Raw genomic sequence first — 22,430 nt, forward strand, 5'->3', positions numbered from 1 at the left:
ATTTCATATTTCTCTCTTCTTTCCCTACTTTATAAGTATGTATTAAAAATGTGACAGATATTATCTATAAATCTACTGGTGAAGAAGGAAAAACCTGGAGACTTAATAAAAGTGAAAATGAGGTAACCATACTACACTTGTGCTAATAAACTTAAGAAAGGGCCATTTTATTCATGTCAAACTGCTGTGGTCTGCCAAATACCCTATTGGGATGGTAATTACCAGACTGAGATCCTTAAATCAGTAAAACAAGCATTTAGCTATTGTCCTCAGCCTGAAAAGTTATTTCTGTTTGTTGTTGTTTTTGTTTTGTTTTTTACATTTCAATTTTTTTCTTTAAAAAAAGTGAGTTGTGTACAGGGCTGTTAAATGATTTATAGACAAGAGGAAAAAACTGTGCTAGAAGCAACTTATTCGTCATGTTCATCTTCTTCTTCAACTTCCTTCTTTTTCTTGCTCTTTTCAGCCTTGACCACCCCATTTTTGCTGCATCAGGTTTTCCTTTAGCTCTGTTGGCAGGATATCCTTCTCATACTCTTCAGCATGGAAGCCTTCTTCTCATAAAGCTGATTGTCATCCACAGTGTCTCCTAGTTTCTTTGCAACAGTTCCAATGGATAAGCCAGGATGCTCGCCTTTGAATTTTGGGCGGTACTCAGAACAGAACAAGAAGAAGGCCGAAGGAGGCCTCTTGGGGGCATTGGGGTCCTTGAACTTCTTTTTGGTCTCCCCTTTGGTGGGGATGTAGGTTTTCGTTTCTCTTTCATAACGAGCCTTGTCAGCCTTTGCCATATCTTCAAATTTCCCCTTTTCTTTAGCAGACATGGTCTTCCACCTCTCTGAGCACTTCTTGGAGAACTCTGAGAAGTTGACAGAAGCATCTGGGTGCTTCTTCTTGTGCTCCTCCAGGCAAGTTTGCACAAACAATACTTATGAGGACATTTTGCCTCTCGACTTAAGATCTGCTTTGCCCATGTTTAGGTGATTTTCCTCCGAGAGGCACAGAGTTGCCCGGTACCTGTCCTGCTCTCTCTTGCTGTCTCTTGCTTGCTGACTCTGGCTGTCTCTATGGAGCTCAATGTACTGCAATGGCTCATTTTTTCTATTTTTAAGAGTTCACTTTCTGGGTTCGGTTCCACATTTGGTTTATGAGAATTAAAGCTGGCAATTGTATATCACTTCAGGAATCATGATTTTCTTTTTCTTTTTACAAAGAGAGAGGACTTTTATCTTTTTTTAAAATTTTTTATTAGATAAATTTCTTTACTTACATTTCAAATGTTATTCCCCTTCCCAGTTTCCTGTCCATAAGCCCCCATTCTCTTCCCTCCCCCTCCCCCATATGGGTATTCCCTCTATACACCCCCTTATTGCCCCCCATATTCCTCTGCACTGAGGGTCCAACCTTGGCAGGACCAAGGGCTTCCAGTTCCACTGGTGCCCCAACAATGCTATTCTCTGCTACATATGCAGTTGGAGCCCTGGGTCAGTTCATGTATAGTCTTTTGGTAGTGGTTCTTTTGGTAGTGGTTTAGTCCCTGGAAGCTCTGGTTGGTTAGCATTGTTGTTTTTATGGGGTTCAAAGCTCCTTCACCTCTTTCAAGACTTCCTCTAATTCCCCCCAAGGGGGTCCTATTCTCAGTTCAGTGGCTTGCTGCTAACATTGACCTCTGTATTGGAAATGCTCTGGATGTGTCTCTCCGGAGACATCTATGTCCGGGCCCTTTCAGCATGCATTTTTTAGCTTCATCAATCTTATCTAGTTTTGGTGGCTGTATATATATGGGCCACATGTGGGTCAGGCTCTGAATGGCCATCCCTTGGGTCGCTGCTCTAAACTTTGCTTCCATATCACCTCCTATGGATATTTTCCCCCTTTTAAGAAAGAGTGGGAGCATCTGCATTTTGGTCATCCTTCTTGAGCTTTCTGTGGATTGCATCTTGAGTAATTCGAGCTTTTTGGCTAATATCCACTTATCAATGAGTGCATACAATGTGTGCTTTTCTGTGATTGAGTAATCTCACTCAGGTTGATATTATCTAGTTCATTCCATTTGTCTATGAATTTCATGAAGTCATTTTTTTGATAGCTGAGTAGTACTCCATTGTGTAGATATACCACATTTTTTTAATCCATTCCTCTGTTGAAGGGCATCTGAGTTCTTTCCAGCTTCTGGCTATTATAAATAAGGCTGCTGTGAACATAATGGAGCATGTGTCTCTGTTGTATGTTGGAGCATCTTTTGGGTATAAGCTTAGGAGAGGTATAGCTGGGTCCTCAGGTAGTGCAATGTCCAATTTTCTGAGGAACCTCCAGACTGATTTCCAGAATGGTTGTACCAATTTGTAATCCCACCAACAATGGAGGAATGTTCCTCTTTCTCCACATCCTCACCAGCATCTGCTGTCACCTGAGTTTTTGATCTTAGTCATTCTGACCGGTGTGAGGTGGAATCTCAGGGTTGTTTTGATTTGCTTTTCCCAGATGACTAAGGATGTTGAACATTTCTTTAGGTGCTTTTTTGGCCATTTGTTTAACTCTGTACCCCATTTTTAATAGGGTTATTTGGCTTTCTGGAGTTTAACTTCTTGAGTTCTTTGTATATTTTGGACATTAGCCCTCTATCAGTAGTAGGATTGGTAAAGATCTTGTCCCAATCTGTTGGTTGCCGTTTGTCCTAATGACAGTGTCCTTTGCTTTACAGAAGCTTTGTGGTTTTATGAGGTCCCATTTGTCCTATTCTTGATCTTAGAGCATGAGCCATTGGTGTTTTGTTCAGGAAATTTTCCACAGTGCCCATGTGTTCTAGATTCTTCCCCACTTTTTCTTCTATTAGTTTGAGTGTATCTGGTTTGATGTGGAGGTCCTTGATCCACTTGGACTTAAGCTTTGTACAGAGTGATAAGGATGGATCAATTTGCATTTTTCTACATGCTGACCTCCAGATGAACCAGCACCATTTGTTGAAAATGCTATCTTTCTTCCATTGGGTGGTTTTAGCTCCTTTGTCAAAGATCAAATGACCATAGGTGTGTGCGTTCATTTCTGGGTCTTCAATTCTGTTCTACTGACCTATCTGCCTGTCTCTGTACCAATACCATACAGTTTTTATGACTGTTGCTCTGTAATACTGCTTGAAGCCAGGGATGTTAGGAATCACGATTTCTAACCAATAAAATTTCCCTTATAATAAGTGATGATGGTAGTGGTGGTGGTCTTTATTCTCCTGTAGGCATTTTAATTGCATAGGTTACAACTATAGTTGAAATTTATCAATTTTTTTTTTGTTTGACATTTTTATTCTCTCATTAGACTCTGGACAGCCAAGGTGAGCTCACATTATAAATTTCAAAATAGTTTTTTAGTGGTTTGAAGTCATTCTTCAAGGTCTTCCCCTACAGTCCTTTAAATACAGAAAGGGGAAATTTTTGTTCACATGTTATTTATTTTATTTATGACATTTAATATTGCCTATAATTTATTATGTTTTAAAGATTTATTTTTATTTTATATCTTGGTATGTTTACCTAAATGTATGTATATACTTCATATGCATGTGTGTAGCCCACAAAGCCAAAAGATGACACTGGCTGAGTTTCACATGATTGTGAGTACTAGGTGCTGAGTAGCAAACACCATCATCTGCAAGAGGTCAAGATCTCTCAACCACTGAGCCATTCGTCTAACTTTTCTTGATTCCCCTTGATTAAAAGTATTTAATGCTCTCTGCATCCAAATCCCGTGGGAGGAAGAGCTGAACCTTCAGAGAGGCAGACACGCCTGGGAAACCAGAAGAGACTACACTCTGCGCACATCCAGACGCCAGAGGAAAACACCAAACGCCATCTGGAACCCTGGTGCACGGAGGCTCCCGGAAAGAGCAGCGAAGATTTTCCCGGTTGCTGCCGCCTCGGAGAGGACTTAGGCAGTACCCCACGAGCAAACTTGAGCCTTGGAACCACAGGTAGGACCAACTTTTCCCCTGCAAGAAACCTGCCTGGTGAACTCAAGACACAGGCCCACAGGAACAGCTGAAGACCTGTAGATAGGAAAAACTACACGCCCGAAAGCAGAACACTCTGTCCCCATAACTGGCTGAAAGAAAACAGGAAAACAGGTCTACAGCACTCCTGACACACAGGTTATAGGACAGTCTAGCCACTGTCAGAAATAGCAGAACAAAGTAACACTAGAGATAATCTGATGGCGAGAGGCAAGCGCAGGAACCCAAGCAACAGAAACCAACACTACATGGCACCATCGGAGCCCAATTCTCCCACCAAAATAAACATGGAATATCCAAACACACCAGAAAAGCAAGAGCTAGTTTCAAAATCATATTTGATCATGATGCTGGAGGACTTCAAGAAAGACGTGGAGAACTCCCTTAGAGAACAAGTAGAAGCCTACAGAGACGAATCGGAAAAATGCCTGAAAGAATTCCAGGAAAACATAAATAAACAAGTAGAAACCCATAGAGAGGAGTCACAAAAATCCCTGAAAGAATTCCAGGAAAACACAATCAAACAGTTGAAGGAATTAAAAATGGAAATAGAAGCAATCAAGAAAGAACACATGGAAACAACCCTGGACATAGAAAATCAAAAGAAAAGACAAGGAGCTGTAGATACAAGCTTCACCAACAGAATACAAGAGATGGAAGAGAGAATCTCGGGAGCAGAAGATTCCATAGAAATCATTGACTCAACTGTCAAAGATAATGTAAAGCGGAAAAAGCTACTGGTCCAAAACATACAGGAAATCCAGGACTCAATGAGAAGATCAAACCTAAGGATAATAGGTATAGAAGAGAGTGAAGACTCCCAGCTCAAAGGACCAGTAAATATCTTCAACAAAATCATAGAAGAAAACTTCCCTAACCTAAAAAAAGAGATACCCATAGGCATACAAGAAGCCTACAGAACTCCATAGATTGGACCAGAAAAGAAACACCTCCCGTCACATAATAGTCAAAACACCAAACGCACAAAATAAAGAAAGAATATTAAAAGCAGTAAGGGAAAAAGGTCAAGTAACATATAAAGGCAGACCTATCAGAATCACACCAGACTTTTCGCCAGAAACTATGAAGGCCAGAAGATCCTGGACAGATGTCATACAGACCCTAAGAGAACACAAATGCCAGCCCAGGTTACTGTATCCTGCAAAACTCTCAATTAACATAGATGGAGAAACCAAGATATTCCAAGACAAAACCAAATTTACACAATATCTTTCTACAAATCCAGCACTACAAAGGATAATAAAGGGTAAAGCCCAACATAAGGAGGCAAGCTATACACTAGAAGATGCAAGAAACTAATCGTCTTGGCAACAAAACAAAGAGAAGAAAAGCACACAAACATAACCTCACATCCAAATATGAATATGACAGGAAGCAATAATCACTATTCCTTAATATCTCTCAACATCAATGGCCTCAACTCCCCAATAAAAAGACATAGATTAACAAACTGGATACGCAATGAGGCCCCTGCATTCTGCTGCCTACAGGAAACACACCTCAGAGACAAAGACAGACACTACCTCAGAGTGAAAGGCTGGAAAACAACTTTCCAAGCAAATGGTCAGAAGAAGCAAGCTGGAGTAGCCATTCTAATATCAAATAAAATCAATTTTCAATTAAAAGTCATCAAAAAAAAAAGATTGGGAAGGACACTTCCTATTCATCAAAGGAAAAATCCACCAAGATGAACTCTCAATCCTCATCTTCGGTTGGTTTATATACAAGTGTGCAATTTCTGGGCTTGAAGGTGAAGTGATGCTGTCTGGTGCTGGATAGAGGAGCCTTGTTTTTTGTTGTGGCAGCTTGCTATTTTTGTGACGTGGTGATTTGGTTGAACACAATGGAGTGCAGTGGTGGCTGATCTCCCCTTCTTCCTGGATGAGTGAGCAGATGGTTGAATGTTGATGTCAGCATCCTTGAGCATGTTCGGATGGGCTTCTGCTTCTGTTGAAAATGATGCTGTGTTTGATTGTGGTCCGAAGCTTTGAAGCACTACTTGGCATCTCCTTCCTTGGAGGTCTCACTGTTTAGACATAACAGATTTGATACCTTGTTGGTGAGGTGAGGTCCAGCTTGTCTCCACTAGGTCATCTTCATGTGAATCCGGTGGTTATACGGTTTTGTTTTAGGGATATTTCATTTTTTTAATAACGGTTTTAGCTGACATTCATGGAGAGAATGAATCCTTAGAACTGTGCCACTAGTGAAAGAAATCCTGTCTAGAGTATGTTTCTTTACAAAGCTGTGTCACACCATCCTTTGGGCCCTCTGCTGGAAAAGTAGAATCAAGTCTCAAATAATGCCTTTTAAATTGTATCCTCTAGTATTATAGATGTAGGACAGTACTGTATCATACCTCTGTGGATGTAAAATAGCTTGTACCTGCTTTATGATGTAGAGAGCGGCGCGGCGAAACAAAGATGGCGCCGACATCCAGCCTTGTCTGGATGTCGACAACTTACTGCACATGTGCAGGCTTGTCCCCTTGCTAGGGCGGCCATACGATAATGAGATGTAGGGCTCCCTCTAGTGGTGAACAGCGGTACTGCACATGTGCGGTTTATGCACCAGGTGTCAGTTGACCGTTAATATGCTAATGAGGTGACTCATTCTCTGCCAATCCCTGGAGGACAAGTAGTGGGGTGATCCATGCCCCACCAATCCCTGAGAGATAATTAGCATACTGCTGTCTATATAAGCCGAGCGATTTTGCTGCTCGGAGTCCCTGTTCAAGAGAGCTGTAACACTAAGAGAGCTGTAACACTAAGAAGAGCTGTAACACAGTAAAGGCTTGCTCGCAGAAGAATCCTGTTGCCGCGCGTCGTTCTTACTGGCCGGACATTAGGCACGCGACATTATGATACGTAGTAGTGACGGTGCTTTATCAGAGCTGTTTTTAATGATGTTGCTCAGAATGTTTTCTTTCCAGATGATGATTGAGAAGCTAATTTAAAAAAAAAAAATGGTGCCAGGAACCACAAGAGTAACAGAACTGTGCAGTTTTCTGGGGTTTTGTTTTTTTTACTTTTTTTTTTAATGGAGTGTGCTGGATGTCTCTACAGTTTTGTTCAGATGACTGCAGAACCTGGAAAAGCTGTTGCTGCTGTTGATGCATAACACACTGCTATTATTGGTCTTTTTATATAAATATAAATATATATATATATATACAGATATATAATTTGAATTTTTGGAAACTTTAGCTGTGCTGTCAACTTTGGAAAAAAGTATCCCCGTTTACTGTGTTGAGTTGGCACTGTACAGAAATTAACAGCCATATTGGTCTAGAAATGTTGAACTTAAGTTTTTTCCATTTGTACAGGGGTAATGCACTGTATTAAATATGTAAAGTCTTATCTACGTGGGTTTGATTACAAAAACTAATAAAGTATTCTCAAAAAAAATAAAAGTATTTAATGTATTTTTAATTAACCCTATATCACATGTATAAATGTATAAATAATGATGATATTTTCCCATTCCATAGCTGTTTTCAGTTTGCTCCAATCCTAGTGCCCTTTGCTGTACAGAAAATTTTAACTTCATGAGGTCTCATTTACTAATTGTTGGTCTTAATGACTGTGCTATCAAGATCTGTTTCAGAAAGTCCTTCTGTGCCAATACATTGAAGTATAATCTTTACTTTCTCTGCTATCAAATTCAAGGCATCAGATTTTAAGTTAAAGTCCTTGATCCATTTGAAGCTGTGTTTTGTGAGCTATTTTCATTTTTTTTGCATACAACTATCCAATTTTCCCAGCACCAATGGCTGATGATGTCATCCTTCCCCAGTATGTATTTTTGCCCAGTTTGTTCAAAATCAGGTGTACATACTCGTTTGGACATATGTACAGTTCCTCACTTTATTTCATTGACCAGTCTGTTTTGTGGCAATATCTTACCATTATTTCTGCTATAGCTTTGTAGTACTTGAAATTGAGGACTTCTTTTATCGTTCAGGATTGTTTTAGAAGTTTAACATGTTTTTCCCAGTTTCTGTGAAGAATTGTGTTATAATCTTGATAGGGATTGCATTGAATGACTCTGTAGAGTGCTTTTGATAGAATGGCCATTTCACAATATTAATTTTGCCATGAACATAGGGAATCTCTCCATCTTCTCATATCTTCTTCTATTTCATTCTTCAGTGTCTTAGAGTTTTATTTTTATCATTATTAGTAGTGGTGGTGGTGGTAGTAGTAGTAGTAATAGTGTTAATTTTACAAACCTTTCACTTGTTGGTTAGAGTTATCTCACAATATTTCTGTGAAGCTCTTCTGACTGTGAAGGTATTGTTTTCCTTACTTCATTTTCAGTATAGTTGTCATTTGTGTGTGTGTGTGTGTGTGTGTGTGTGTGTGTGTGTGTGTGTGTGTTACATTATTGCTGCTGCTGTGTTAAATTTTACCATGCTGCTTTTCTGAAAGTATTTATTAGTTGTAGATGTTTCCTGGTGGAGTCTTTTGGGGTCTTCTATATCATTAAATATTACAAATAATCATATCATCTGCAATAAAAGAAACTTTGCTTCTTCCTTTCCTATTCATATCCTCTTGATTGCCTCCAATTGTCTTATTGCTCTAAGACTTCAAATACTATATTAATGGGTATGAAGAGAGGAGCCATTTTTGTGTAACTCCTGATTTTAGTGAAAGTGCTTTGCATTTCTCTCCATTGAGAATGATGCTGCCTGTGGGCCTGAGGCTTATTATATTGAAGTATGGCCTTATATCACAAGTATCTCCAAGACTTTCATCATTAAATGATGCCGGATGCTGTCAAAGGCTTTTTTGAATCTAATGCAATGATTATTTGGTTTTTGTCTTTTAATCTCCTTATGTGATAAGTTACATATGTTGAACCATTTCTGTGATGAAACCTCCTTGATCACGGTACATAATCTTTTTTATGTGTTCTTAGATTTGATGGCTAAAAACATAAAACCTTTGCACAATTGAGCCCATTTTTAGTTTTTCTTATTAAGCTACTGAACGTTTTATTACTTATTTTAAAGAATACTCATGCTTTCCATAGCATGTCCTTACTATGCATTTCAAGGTTTTTGTGACGTAATGAATTCATAGGTTTAAGCCACATGAGCATACATAGACATATATGCTCAATGAAAATCCCACTGGCAACCAAACCAAGAATTGAAACAGCCTAGCAAAGCGCGTCTTATTCCTGGAGCGCTTGAATGCATTCTCTACAAAATGAGCGCTATTGAGTGGACCGAGTGGGATTCGTGAGGTACTGAAGCTGCAGAGTCAACCATGTCTTTTTAAGCTCATCTGTATGTCAGTTTATTTGGTGCTGCTAAAAAAGAAAAGAAAAGAAAAGAAAAGGAAGGAAAAAGAAAAAGAAAAAGAAAAAGAAAAAGGACCCTGAGACTGAGCAATTCACAATGGACAGAGAGCGTTCTAGCAGCTAGGAAGCCCAATATTATCAGAATGTCTGCAACTGGAAAGAGCTTGCCCATGATGTCATCCTATAGTAGAAGGTGTCACTTTGCAGATTGGTTAAGGGAAAAATGGAGGGAGTAAGAGAAGAGGAGAGTGATGGGAGAGAGATCAATGGAGCATGAATGGAGCACAGAGAATGAACCTGAGCCTACCCTTTTATAAGGAATCCACTCCTGAGATATCGAAATATTCTTCCATTCGGAGATTTTTGAGGCCCAATCACCTGTTTAACGTTTTATCTCTTAAGAGCTTTATGGTGGCAGTTAAAATTTGGGGAAGGACAAATACTCAAACTCTAACAGTACTGCAAACTATTAATTGAATGTCAAAGATCTGGATACTTCTACAACAGAAAAAAAATGTTATCTTTGGATCAAAAATACAACATTTAGAAAGACTGAAAATAGAAACATGAAAGCTTAGAAAATGATCTCAATGTGAATTCACATGTTGCTGCCTTTCTGTGCTGTAGCAAAGTTAATAAATAGAAGATTCCCAGGACTCCTAAGACCATAGGATCATAGATCTCAACACCCTGCCTCTCCTCTCTCTAGAAGTAACTGATACCTTATGTGACTACTGTTTCCTTGCTTTGCTTCAGTTTGGCTACATATGTTTGCTTGCCTAATAATACGGTTTTATTTTTCTGTATTTTTACACTATAAAAATGGACCCATGAATCAGAACATTATCATCTTAACATCCATTGTGTTTCCTTGGTTCAGCATTCAGTTGATGAGAATCCTGAGTGTGTGTATCAATATTGTTTATTTCCAGACTCATTTATTCACACTATTTGATTATCCAGTGAAAATCTCAAACATCGTATGCCTAAAACCGCACTCATTTAAAAATAAAAACTGCTTTTATCAATTGATCATAGTCACCCTTCCCCCAACTTTTCTTAGATATACCCCACTCAACTTTTGAGTCTCGCTCTCCCATTTCATTCAAACCCATCACGTCCAGCCTGTGTTGACCTACTACCTTTGGGCATGGGACCTGATCTGAAGTGTGACTGACCTACTGGGGTCACACTAGAAAAGTAAACTGACTCCATGAGATGAATCCCTTACCTGACACTATTAAAAAATTTAAGACCCTGTGGTTAGATAGCTCAGAGGCCCTAGAGGAAACTCATATTATTATTCTGCTAAATGAGTATAGAATTAAAATGACTTCTGGAGAGGTGGCTCAGCAGTTAAGAGCTCTATGTGTTCTTTCAGAAGATCTACATTCAATTCCCTGCAAGTTTCCAGCACCCACACGGCCACTGACCACTCACAACTGTCCATAATCCAGTTCCATGTGATTTGACATTCTCACAAAGACATACATGCAGGCAAAACATCAATGCACTATATATATAAATAAATTTATATTTATATTTATTTATTATTTATTTATATATATATATTTATATATATATTTATTTATTTATATATATATAGTCTGAGACCCAAGTCAATTTATTTCTTTTTTTTTCCATCTTTATTAACTTGGGTATTCCTTATTTACATTTAGATTGTTATTCCCTTTCCCGGTTTCCGGGCCAACATCCCCCTAGCCCCTCCCCCTCCCCCTCCCCTTCTATATGGGTGTTCCCCTCCCCATCCTCCCCCCATTGCCTCCCTCCCCCCAACAATCACGTTCACTGGGGGGTTCAGTCTTGGCAGGACCTAGGGCTTCCCCTTCCACTGGTGCTTTTACTAGGATATTCATTGCTACCTATGGGGTCAGAGTCCAGGGTCAGTCCATGTATAGTCTTTAGGTAGTGGCTTAGTCCCTGGAAGCTCTGGTTGCTTGGCATTGTTGTACATATGGGGTCTCGAGCCCCTTCAAGCTCTTCCAGTTCTTTCTCTGATTCCTTCAACGGGGTCCTGTTCTCAGTTCAGTGGTTTGCTGCTGGCATTCGCCTCTGTATTTGCTGTATTCTGGGTGTGTCCCTCAGGAGAGATCTACATCCGGTTCCTGTCGGTCTGCACTTCTTTGCTTCATCCATCTTATCTAGTTTGGTGGTTGTATATGTATGGACCACATGTGGGGCAGGCTCTGAATGGGTGTGTCAATTTATTTTTTAACCCCCGTTAGAGAAGCTGAGAAGCTTCTTCTCATAATACAAGTCTGCAATTGGTCAATATGTAGAAAATAAGAGATTTCAGAGTGCTCAGTCCTAAATGAGATGCCTATACCACATCCTTCCTTTCAATGACCAGGGATTTTTGAGGAATAGAGGCCAGAAAGAATGTAATAATGAGAGGTAAGTGATTTCAAGGAAACAATGTTTTATAGACATTGAACAGCAGTGACAATATTTCCAAGACCTGTGTAAGCTCAAGCAAGTTAAAATCCCAACCTGGAGCAAGGGAGATGGATATGAAATCCATTTCTAGCAGAAGAGCTGTTGACATTTGATAGGAACAGATGTCAGCAAATCAAACAATAAAAAGTAATCACCATGTTTGATATGAATATTAAACTATATAACATTATATTATTAATCATGTTGGACATTTTAGACTACATGAGACACACAGTTGAATATAAAGAATAACACCTATAACTATTTTCTAATAACTAAACTGAAGAAAATAAGGTAAAATATCCAAGATATTCTTCATAAATATTATTATTGATAAAAAGTAACAGATTTCATATAGCCTCTAAACTTAATAGTTCAAGTTTAAGAATATCTACATCGAAGAAAGCAAACATTATAATAAATATCCCATATTAACTCTTACTTAAATTTTCAAATAATTGAGAATGGAGTTTGGGTTATTTTATTGAGAATTATTACACCTACGTTTATAAAGGGTATTGGACTATAATTTTTGTTAAATTTTTGTATGATTTTGATATCAAAGTGATAGTGACTTCATAAAAAATTAGAAATTGTTCCTTCACTATTTTGTGGACTAATTTGAGGGTTGATGACATTAATTCTTTTTAGTAGAATTCTACTCAGAATTCATCTGGTCCTTGGCTTTTTTTTTATTAGAAGACTTAATTACTACTTCTATTTCACTAGAGGTCATAGGCCTGTTTGAATTTGAGATTAAGTACTGAACAACCGCAATACTGAAATATTTTTAAATATGTTGTATATGAAAAATGTCCTGTATGTGTACAGTACTAGGATCACTTCTGAATTATGGTTTAAAAAGAAAACCATAAGCAAATACCTTGAAGAAATATCCTCGCATGCAAAACTTAGAATGTAAAACAAATTAGTTTGTTTTACACTGGGTTCCCATTACACTGGTAAGTTTCCCAAGATTCATTAACTGTTGACCAGTTTATAGTCCATGTTTATCCTCTCCCAGTTATAAAATAATTATTTATTTTTCTACTTCTACAAGTACTTTTTATTTTTCTTTTGTAACCATGCATTTCCTTTAAAGTTAGCATACATATGTCCTGCAGTTCCCACCCTTTTGAGACAGGAATCATGACCGTAGGAGGAGTCCTGAGGACCCTATTTTTGTATGTCTAAAATATTCAAGAGTAGACAATGTTCCCTTTCAAGGCACTGACCCTTCCTGATTTATCCGCTTCTCCTCCTGGACTTATCCATGTGGGAGAACTTTGCCAAACCCCATTTGTCTTTTCCTGCCAGCGTCCCTGTGTCGTGACATTATGGCACTTTGTTCTGCAGAAGTATTTTTAAAAGGTGACAAGCCTGTTTCTGTGGAACATTTAAATAATAAAAAGCAGTTTTAATTAGTCTCTGGAAGCTGCTGGGAAGGTGGCAGTGGGGCACAGCAGCTCACACATTGTTTGCTTTATGCTTCTTGGGTTATATCCGTCTACACGTGAATATAGCTCTGATACATGCAGGCCATTCTTCGAGAATATCTAACTCTTTCTCTGCTGGAACAAATGTTCTCATATTAAGGTCTTTGCAGAATACATTTTATTATTCCTGGAACTATTTGCTGAGGTAATTAAAAACATTTCCACTTCACTTTGCTAAATTAAGCTTCCCCTAATGCCCAATTCACAACATTGAGAAAACAGAAACACTAGAGAACTCAGATGGCAGTTTAATGTTCTTTCTGCCTAGCCACATTTGGGTTTTCTTTATGAAATGAAGCACGTCAACTCCTTCAACACAAGCTCCTTTTGTCTTCACCATTTGCATATGATCTCTGTCTCACTCCAGACAATGGTCCTGTGACTCTACTCCACAGTTGCGTCTACTCATATTATATTGTAATCACTGGTACATGTTTCTCTCTCGAAATGTGAGAAAATTGTGACTTGTGTCCTGTGCGTGCTGCCAGCATGGTGGTGGTCACACGAAGTATTTGCTAAGTAAATCAACATATGAGCAATGACTCATTAGCAATTTCCCTGAAGCACTCCTGAGGCTCCTGAACATTTTTTTAAATTTCAACAATATTCTCAGTGTAAATGAGTCCCTTTATTCAGGTTTTAGAGCAATAAACCATATATTCTCTGGCCTTTCTCTCCTGTATAAGACCATGATCTCAGCCTTCAAAGAGGGTTAGTATAAGGCATTCATTTGAGAAATTAAACTGTGCCAAACTGTGGAATTTCAAATGGAGATATATTTAGGTTCAGCACTCCCTTAATTACATTGTCAAATTATTTCCAGTATCTTTCAAAGCCTAATAAAATGCGTTAAATCATATTCTGATGTTTAGAAGAATGAGCATAACCATGAAAACTGCAATGCGATGCCAATGAATAACAACAGTCCGGAGGAAAAGCACAGAGTCTATTTTAATCACGTCCCCAGTAAAATATTTATACAGTGTTCTTTCACAATTAAAATCAAAGAATTTAGAGAGTTGGAAGAAAACAGAGCCATAATACCAGAAGAGAGGAAAATGCAAATTAAAATACAGAGGGAACTGCTCGGGAGGGAGAAGCAGCCCAGAACACCATCTTCAGTGTTTCCCATGACTGTGGAGTTAAGGGATCTGAAATGATAGAGAGTGGACTCAGCAATTACAAATCTTGCAGTCTCCTGCAGTAGAGTTGGGTGAGGTTCCCAGCATCCACATCAGGTAGCTGGCAACCACCTTGTGATTCCAGTTCCAGGGATCTAATGCCCTCTTCCGGCCTCCACAAGCACCTGCACGCACGCCATGCAAACAAATAAAATAAAAGTAAATCTTTAAAAGTCTGACCCCAGGAATCATTTTAACTATATAAATTAGCAGTAAGATTAGGAGTGGGAATGTTTATCTTCTTTATTCATTTCTCTGCCTTTCAAAGGAGCAAATTAATATTTCCTAGTTTTATAACAATGTAAAAATAAAATAACTATAAAATGAATATCCAATCATTGTTCTTAATCTCTGAAACATTTTAAAGAGGCTCTGGAATGCCCATCACCAGAGGTTACCAGGGGTCATCAGAAACAAAGACAAATAGTTTGGGACCTGTCAAATTAAAGTAGCCTACATTGTGACCTCTACACCTGCCCCCCATTCCATATCATCTGTTATTGATTCCAAGTGTTCAAAGTATCCGTTTCAAGCACTCACAGCTTTGTGTAGAATTACTCATATAATAAATGTATACCTCCTTATATTATCAAACAGACATTATTTTTAGAAGGTATATGATTCCTTTAGATTTTAAAATACTTTCTCTTCTCTCTCTTAATAAATACCTTCTTTGAGGAAATCATTGGTGATTTGATAGAAATCCTATAAAGTACAACTGTGACTAAGAATAGATGAGTGGTCTTTGTTGTTAAATGAAACTTATTTATAAAACACTGTGCACAAAAAACATTCCAAACCAATAGAATCACAGACTTCCCACATTTGCAAACCACTACCCTACAAGATTCAAAACTCGGAGTTCATATACATTTGAAATTGTGTGTGTTTCAGTGTTTTGGTGTAAAATAGAGCTGAGGAGACTTAATACAAGATATAGTGATTATAAACATTACTATTATTTAATGACATTTAACAAAATTAATATCATTAAGACAAATATTCAGATATAAAACAGAAAATTTCTTTGACTTGTTCTCTTTTTATAATTGCAAGTCTTATTTTTTATCTTACTTATAGATAACTCCAAACTCTATTCTGATAAATAATTTTAAAATTTAATAAATAAAATGAAAATGTAATAATTTTATGATGGATCAATATGGATATAAAAATTATTAAAGCAAATGGAGTCAAGTAGGTCAGAGGCACATGCCTATAATTCCACAATCCCAGCACTTGAAACGCTAAGGCAGGATGATCATCTCAAGTTCAAGGCTCCTCTGAGATACATAGTAAGTTTGAAACTAGATTTCAGCTTCTGTTTCTTTGTCCTTCTCTCTCTTTTCCAAGACTGCACCTGCAAGCATGCCCACACTGTATTTATTGTTGTTTTATCACCTTCTAGGTCCCCAGGACCTGTTGCACATGAGACATGGTTCTTGTTTACACATGAGACATGGTACCTGCTTCCAAAGAGCATCTTCCAGTGAGCATCTTCCAGTGAGCATCCTCCGCTCGCTCTCTGAAAGCTCAGCATTTGTTCCATGAGCCCTTTAATCATACTCAGAAAGGAGAGCGTTTTCTTCTGTCTGTGTTGCTTTGCTTAAAGGATTTACTTGTTTCTGCTGCTCTCAGTTCACTGAAGAAACTAAGCAACCTGCTCACTCTCGGGGAAAGAAAGAGAAGGAGATTGGCTGGACTTATAATTTAGAACATCCTAGACCACAAAGACTCAACTGAGAACCAACAGGAATCTTGGTGAAAATGTGAATTCATATGCCAGCCACAAACGCCCTTACTCATACTGTGTATTGGATGTCAAAGAACTTTTTATTCTGGACATGTGATAAACAGTCCAGAAGGTTCTGAAACCAGAACACAAAAGACAATTGCCTATGAGGGACCATTTCAGTCATATCCTTGTCAAAGGGCAAACGCTGAGCTAATGGCACTTTTAAGAGATAATGATTTACTGGAGTTTGTGTCTACAGTCTGTTATTTCTACATGTTATTCTCTGTAGTGTGCTACTTAGTGTGGGACCAGTGTGACTAATAACCACTTGGTTAGAAAAAAAAGAAGAAAGAAAGCAAACCTCCCTGTTGGTTTGGTTTTATGCCTTAAATGATGTCTCTGACATCTTTCTCAGCACCTCATCTCGACATGCAATGGAAATCAAATTAACAAAAACAAAATCTTCAAAGGAATTACAAGTTCATTTACATGAGTAGCGGATTTCTATGATTAAGAATGGCATTGTCCTATTTTCTCCAAAATAATATACTTGCAGGCAATTACAACTTATTATTTCTAATTTTTTAAATTATGACATTATTTCAATTATTTCAAAGTCTTTTGGGGTTTACAGTTGAGTATTGGTAGTTATATATTATCTGGAACCTAAACATAGAAAAGCGGCATGCCATTTAACTTTATGATATTCTTTCAAGTTTTAGGTAGAACATTTTATGAGAAAACTGTTAAAAATGAAGGCAAATTACATTTAGCAGAGTTCACTGGAGCCAAATGAGTAGTGAAGGAGGAAGCGCTCTCAGCAGGAAATGTCCAGAGAGTTCCTCCCAGCGAGGGAGAGGGGTAGAAGGTAGAGATGGAGAAATGGGACAATGTAAGAGTCACTTGGTTACAGCTCAGTGTTTTCCTTAAGTGGAGAGCACAGACATTTCCTTACTTGCACATAGCCTACGACTGGCTGAGGCTCAGTTTCTCTTAACAGCTACAACTCAGTAATTTGTCAGAAGAATATGATTTCAATTTTCAGTTCCTATAATAAAGTCGCCATTTTAATAAGTAAAAAATTAAAAAGTACAGCTCCGAAAAAAAAAGAAAAAAGAAAAAAGAAAAAAAGAAAAACTAAAAAGTACTGGTATGGTCTTATGAGAAATTTAGTGTTGACAAGTGGTAAGCAAGTATTTCGTAAAGATTTACCCCTATCCGATGAAACCTAGGCTTCTGCTTCTGTAGGATAAATATGCAGAAATCACTTCTGGTACAAAATATGAAGAGTTGTAGAAATTCTAAACTGCAGGGCTGGAGAGATGGCTCAGATGTTAAGAGTACTGACTGCTCTTCCAGAAGATCTGGGTTCAATTGCCACCACCCCCCATGGTGTCTCACAGTCATCTGTAATCCCAGGAGAGCTGATGCACTTTTTACCAAGCATACAAGTATTGCACAGACACATATGCAAGCAAAACACCCATATTCATACAATAAAATAATAATAAAACAACAACAATAATACTCTTTAAACTTACAAACTTTCTAATGAAAGTTTGTCATTATGACTATGATGGGTAGGAAGAGAAGAAAGAAGGAGTATGTGTGTGTGTGTGTGTGTGTGTGTGTGTGTGTGTGTGTGTGTGCATGTATGATTTTTTTCTCTTCAATTTCCCCCTGCCAAAAGAAGAGTGTATTGAAATGTGGACACTAAAAGCAGCATTAGCTCCTCATTTTTATGTGATCAAAGCCAAATTTTTAAATTTTTTTCTTAAATATAATAAATATAAAAAACAGTGATGCTTAAAATTGTCACTTATGGGCTGGAGAGATGGCTCAATGGTTAAGAGCACTAACTGCTCTTCCAGAGGTCCTGAGTTCAATTCCTGGCAACTACATGGTGGCTCACAACCATCTGTAATGGGATTTGATGCACTCTTCTGGTGTGTCTGAAGACAGTCACAGTGTACTCATATCTATAAAAATAAATCTTTAAGAAAAAATTGTCCCTTACACTTGAAACTGAGATGGACAGAGTATAAGCTTGTGTATGAAGCTAAGAAACTATTATTAGGTGTGCCATTCCTTATGTTTTGCAGAATTTTCATGCTGAAGCGTAAAGGAGACAAGACGGTGCACATATACAAAAAACACAAGAGTGAGAAAGGATATTTAATTTCAAAATTTTAAATATTTATCATCATCATTATCATTGATGGTGGTTGTGGTGAAGGTGGTGGTGATGGTGGTGGTGGTGGTGGTTGTGTGTTTATGTGTGTGTGTGTGTGTGTGTGTGTGTGTGTGTGTGTGTGTGTTCAGGTACAAGCATACCACAGTGTATGTGTGCAAATCAGAAAAATCGGGTTCCCTCCTTCCACCATTGGTTCCAGAGATTGAACTCAGGTCATCAGGCTGGTATGTAGCAATCACCTTTAATCCCTGACCAATCATGGCCCAGAAAATACTTTTTATGTAGGCATTCTAATATTACTTTCTGAATCTTTCTGCATTGGTTAAGTATATGAGAAGAATTAATTTTAGCCAGAAATAACAACAGAGACAGCACCTCCATAAAAGCTTTGAAGGTACCACTGTCTCAAACTGACAAGCCACCAGAAGCGACTTAACAGTGTCCTTACACATACACCAGGAAAAAAGCCAAAATCGAACTGTACTCCCTTGTCCTGAAAGGCATTTGGGCTTCAGTGGTTGTTCACTGTTATTGTTATAAGGTCTTTAAAGCTCTCCCAATCATCCGTCATCCCTTCAATTGTCTTTAATGCATCCTGACCTGGAGGTTAAATATGTTATCAGTGATTTCAAAAGCATTCTCAGTGCTGCCAGTTAATGAGACTGTATCCTTTTTATTAATCGATTCCTATTCTTCAGCCTCACTCTTTCAATACAGACAAAATCTTGTTCTCTGTGTAAAAATAGATTATGCCATCTATCATCGAGGTCTGTATATTCCGAAAAGGCAACAAAGCAAGGAAAAGGGAGGGATGTGTGAGACATGTGCAAAACGGAGCTTAGGCAAACAGAGGTCTGTGGGATATACTCCATAGGCACCAGTCTGGCAGGACAGAGCCACACAAAAGAATACACTGAGGCCAGCCCCCAGCACACAGGGGGAATGGGAATATGCTAGATGAAGACCCAGAGGGATGGAGACAGAGACTGAATATGTTCTGTTAAGCATGCTGCGCTATTAGTTGAGCTTGTGAATGTAGAAGAAACCAGTGAAGGGCTCCAGAAGACAGATGTGATAGGTGGTGTTTTTAAAGACAACTCTGTGCCTTCGTTCTTTGTCATTAAGCAACAACTCACCAAAACAAAGCCAGGGCAGCAATGAGAAGGCTGTGACAGTGACTCAGGAAAAGAGCAAGGCGTGTTACAAAGCACCAGGTGGGTGAGAAAAGTATCCTCGGTCTAAGTTACTAGCTTTCTTCAAATAACTCCAATCCACGGGCTTTTCATGAGTGTGAGTGCGTGCGTGTGTGTGTGTGTGTGTGTGTGTGTGTGTGTTGCTTGCATGTACAGACAGCACCAGTGTGCCAGGTGCTCTCAGCCAGCATTGGATGCCCTGGAATTGAAGGTAGAGTTAGATGTGCTCGTGTGTCATCATATGGGTGCTAGGAAGTCAGCCTAGCTCCTCTGTAAGAGCAGCGAGTGCTCTAACCACTGCATCATCTTTGTTACAGAGCAGCAAGTGCTCTTAACCACTGCATCGTGTTTGCGGGTCCCCATCCACAGTTGTATTGCATTGATAGCTTGAAATGCAATGAAGAACTCTCTCAGATGCCAATAAGCACTGCAGCACTGCCCGACCTGTGCCTGTTTTCTCTGCATATTTTCCTCACTGTGCAGGAATACTCTGTGTCCCTAGGGCAACTTCCCAACCAGGTAATTTCTCATCTCTCCCAACACAGTTTACGCTTTTAGCATCATCTATTGGATGACAATGCCTTACCATATTAATTCTGCCTCTAGTCACACACTTATTTTTTCCATTCATCTCTAAAGAAAAGTATTCTACTTAAGTTTTGTTTTCTTTTTATTACTTTATTTATTTACATATCAAATTTCCTGGTTTCCTATCGATAAACCTCTTATCCGATTCCCTCCTCCCCTTCTTCTCTGAGGGTGTCCACCAACCCAACTCCCCACCCTGACATTCCCCTACACTGGGGGTGGGGGAACGTCTAGCCTTGGCAGGACCAAAGGCTTCTCCTCCCACGAGTTGCAAAACCCTTTAGCTCATTGGGGCCCCCTGCTGAGTCCAGTGGTTGGCTGCAAGCATCTGACTATATTTGTCATGCAATGACACAGCTTCTCAGGAGACCGATATATCAGGCTCCTGTCAGCAAGCACTTCTTGGCATCTACAATACTGTCTGGGTTTGGTGTCTGTATATGGGATGGATCCCCATGTGTGGCAGTCTCTGGATGTCCTTTCCTTCAGTGTCTGCTCAACACTTTGTCTCCCTATTTTCTCCATTGAGTTTTTTGTCACCCTTTCTAGGAAGGACTGAAACATCTACACTTTGGTGTTCCTTCTTCTTGAGCTTCATGTGGTCTGTGTATTGTATCTTGGGTATTCAGAGCTTATCAGTGAGTGTATATCATGTGTGTTCTTTTGTGACTGAGTTGCCTCAATCAGGATGATACTTTCTAGTTCCATCCATTTGCTTAAGAATTTCATGTAATCATTGTTTTTAATAGCTGAGTAGTATTCCATTATGTAAATGTACCACATTTTCTGTATCCATTCCTCTGATGAAGGACATCTGGATTCTTTTCAGCTTCTGGCAGTTATAAATAAGGCTGCTATGAACATAGTAGAGCATGTGTCCTTGTTATATGTTGGCGCATCTTTTGGGTATATGCCCAGGAGAGGTATAGCTGGGTCCTCAGGAAGTACTATGTCCAATTTTCGGAGGAACCTCCTGAGAGATTTTCAGAGTGGTTGTACCAGTTTGCAGTCGCACCAACAATGGAGGAGTGTTCTTATTTTTCCACATCCTTGCGAGCATCTACTGTCACCTGAGTTTTTGACCTTAGCTATTCTGACTGGTGTGAAGTGAAACCTCAGGGTGTTTTGATTTGCATTTCCCTGATGACTAAGGATGTTGAACTTTCGTTAGGTGCTTCTCAGCCATTCAGTATTCCTCAGTTGATAATTCTTTGTTTAGCTCTGTACCCCATTTTTAATAGGATTATTCGATTCTCTGGAGTCGAACTTCTTGAGTTCTTTGTATATATTAGATATTAGCCCTCTTTCGGTTTAGGATTGGTAAAGATATTTTTCCACTCTGTTGGTTGTTGTTTTGCCCTAATGACAGCTTCCTTTGCCTTACAGAAGCTTTAAAATTTTATGAGGTCCCATTCGTTGATTTTTTTTTATCTTAGAGAATTGGAGTTGTTCAGGAAAATTTTCCCTGTGCCCATGTATTCGAAGTTCTTCCCCACTTTTTCTTCTATTAGTTTCAGTGTATCTGGTTTTTTTTTTTTTTCTGAATTTATTTTATTATCTTTTTCTTCCATTGGATATTTTCTTCATTTACATTTCTTTTTTTATTAACTTGAGTATTTCTTATATACATTTCGTGTGTTATTCCCTTTCCAGGTTTCGAGGCAAACATCCCCCTCCCCCCTCCCCTTCCTTATGGGTGTTCCCCTCCCAACCATCCCCCCATTGCCGCCCTCCCCCCAACAGTCTAGTTCACTGGGGGCTCAGTCTTAGCAGGACCCAGGGCTTCCCCTTCCACTGGTGCTCTCACTAGGATATTCATTGCTACCTATGAGGTCAGAGTCCAGGGTCAGTCCATGTATAGTCTTTAGGTAGTGGCTTGGTCCCTGGAAGCTCTGGTTGCTAGGCATTGTTGTACATATGGGGTCTCGAGCCCCTTCAAGCTCTTCCAGTTTTTTCTCTGATTCCTTCAACGGGGGTCCTATTCTCAGTTCAGTGGTTTGCTGCTGTCATTCGCCTCTGTATTTGCTGTATTCTGGCTGTGTCTCTCAGGAGCGATCTACATCCGGGTCCTGTCTGTCTGCACTTCTTTGCTTCATCCATCTTGTCTAATTGGGTGGCTGTATATGTATGGGCCACATGTGGGGCAGGCTCTGAATGGGTGTTACTTCAGTCTCTGTTTTAATCTTTGCCTCCCTATTCCCTGCCAAGTGTATTCTTGTTCCCCTTTTGAAGAAGGAGTGAAGCATTCACAT

The 22,430-nt window shown here is 39.0% G+C and overlaps 1 pseudogene; it reads right to left on the bottom strand.

The window, feature by feature from the left end:
• Positions 1 to 503: 503 nt before the first annotated feature.
• Hmgb1-ps19 (high-mobility group box 1, pseudogene 19) overlaps positions 504 to 22,430 on the bottom strand; it is a 94,488-nt pseudogene continuing 72,561 nt past the window's right edge.

The sequence above is a fragment of the Rattus norvegicus genome, chromosome 4 (assembly GCF_036323735.1).
Source record: "Rattus norvegicus strain BN/NHsdMcwi chromosome 4, GRCr8, whole genome shotgun sequence".
Classification (NCBI taxonomy): Eukaryota; Metazoa; Chordata; class Mammalia; order Rodentia; family Muridae; genus Rattus; species Rattus norvegicus.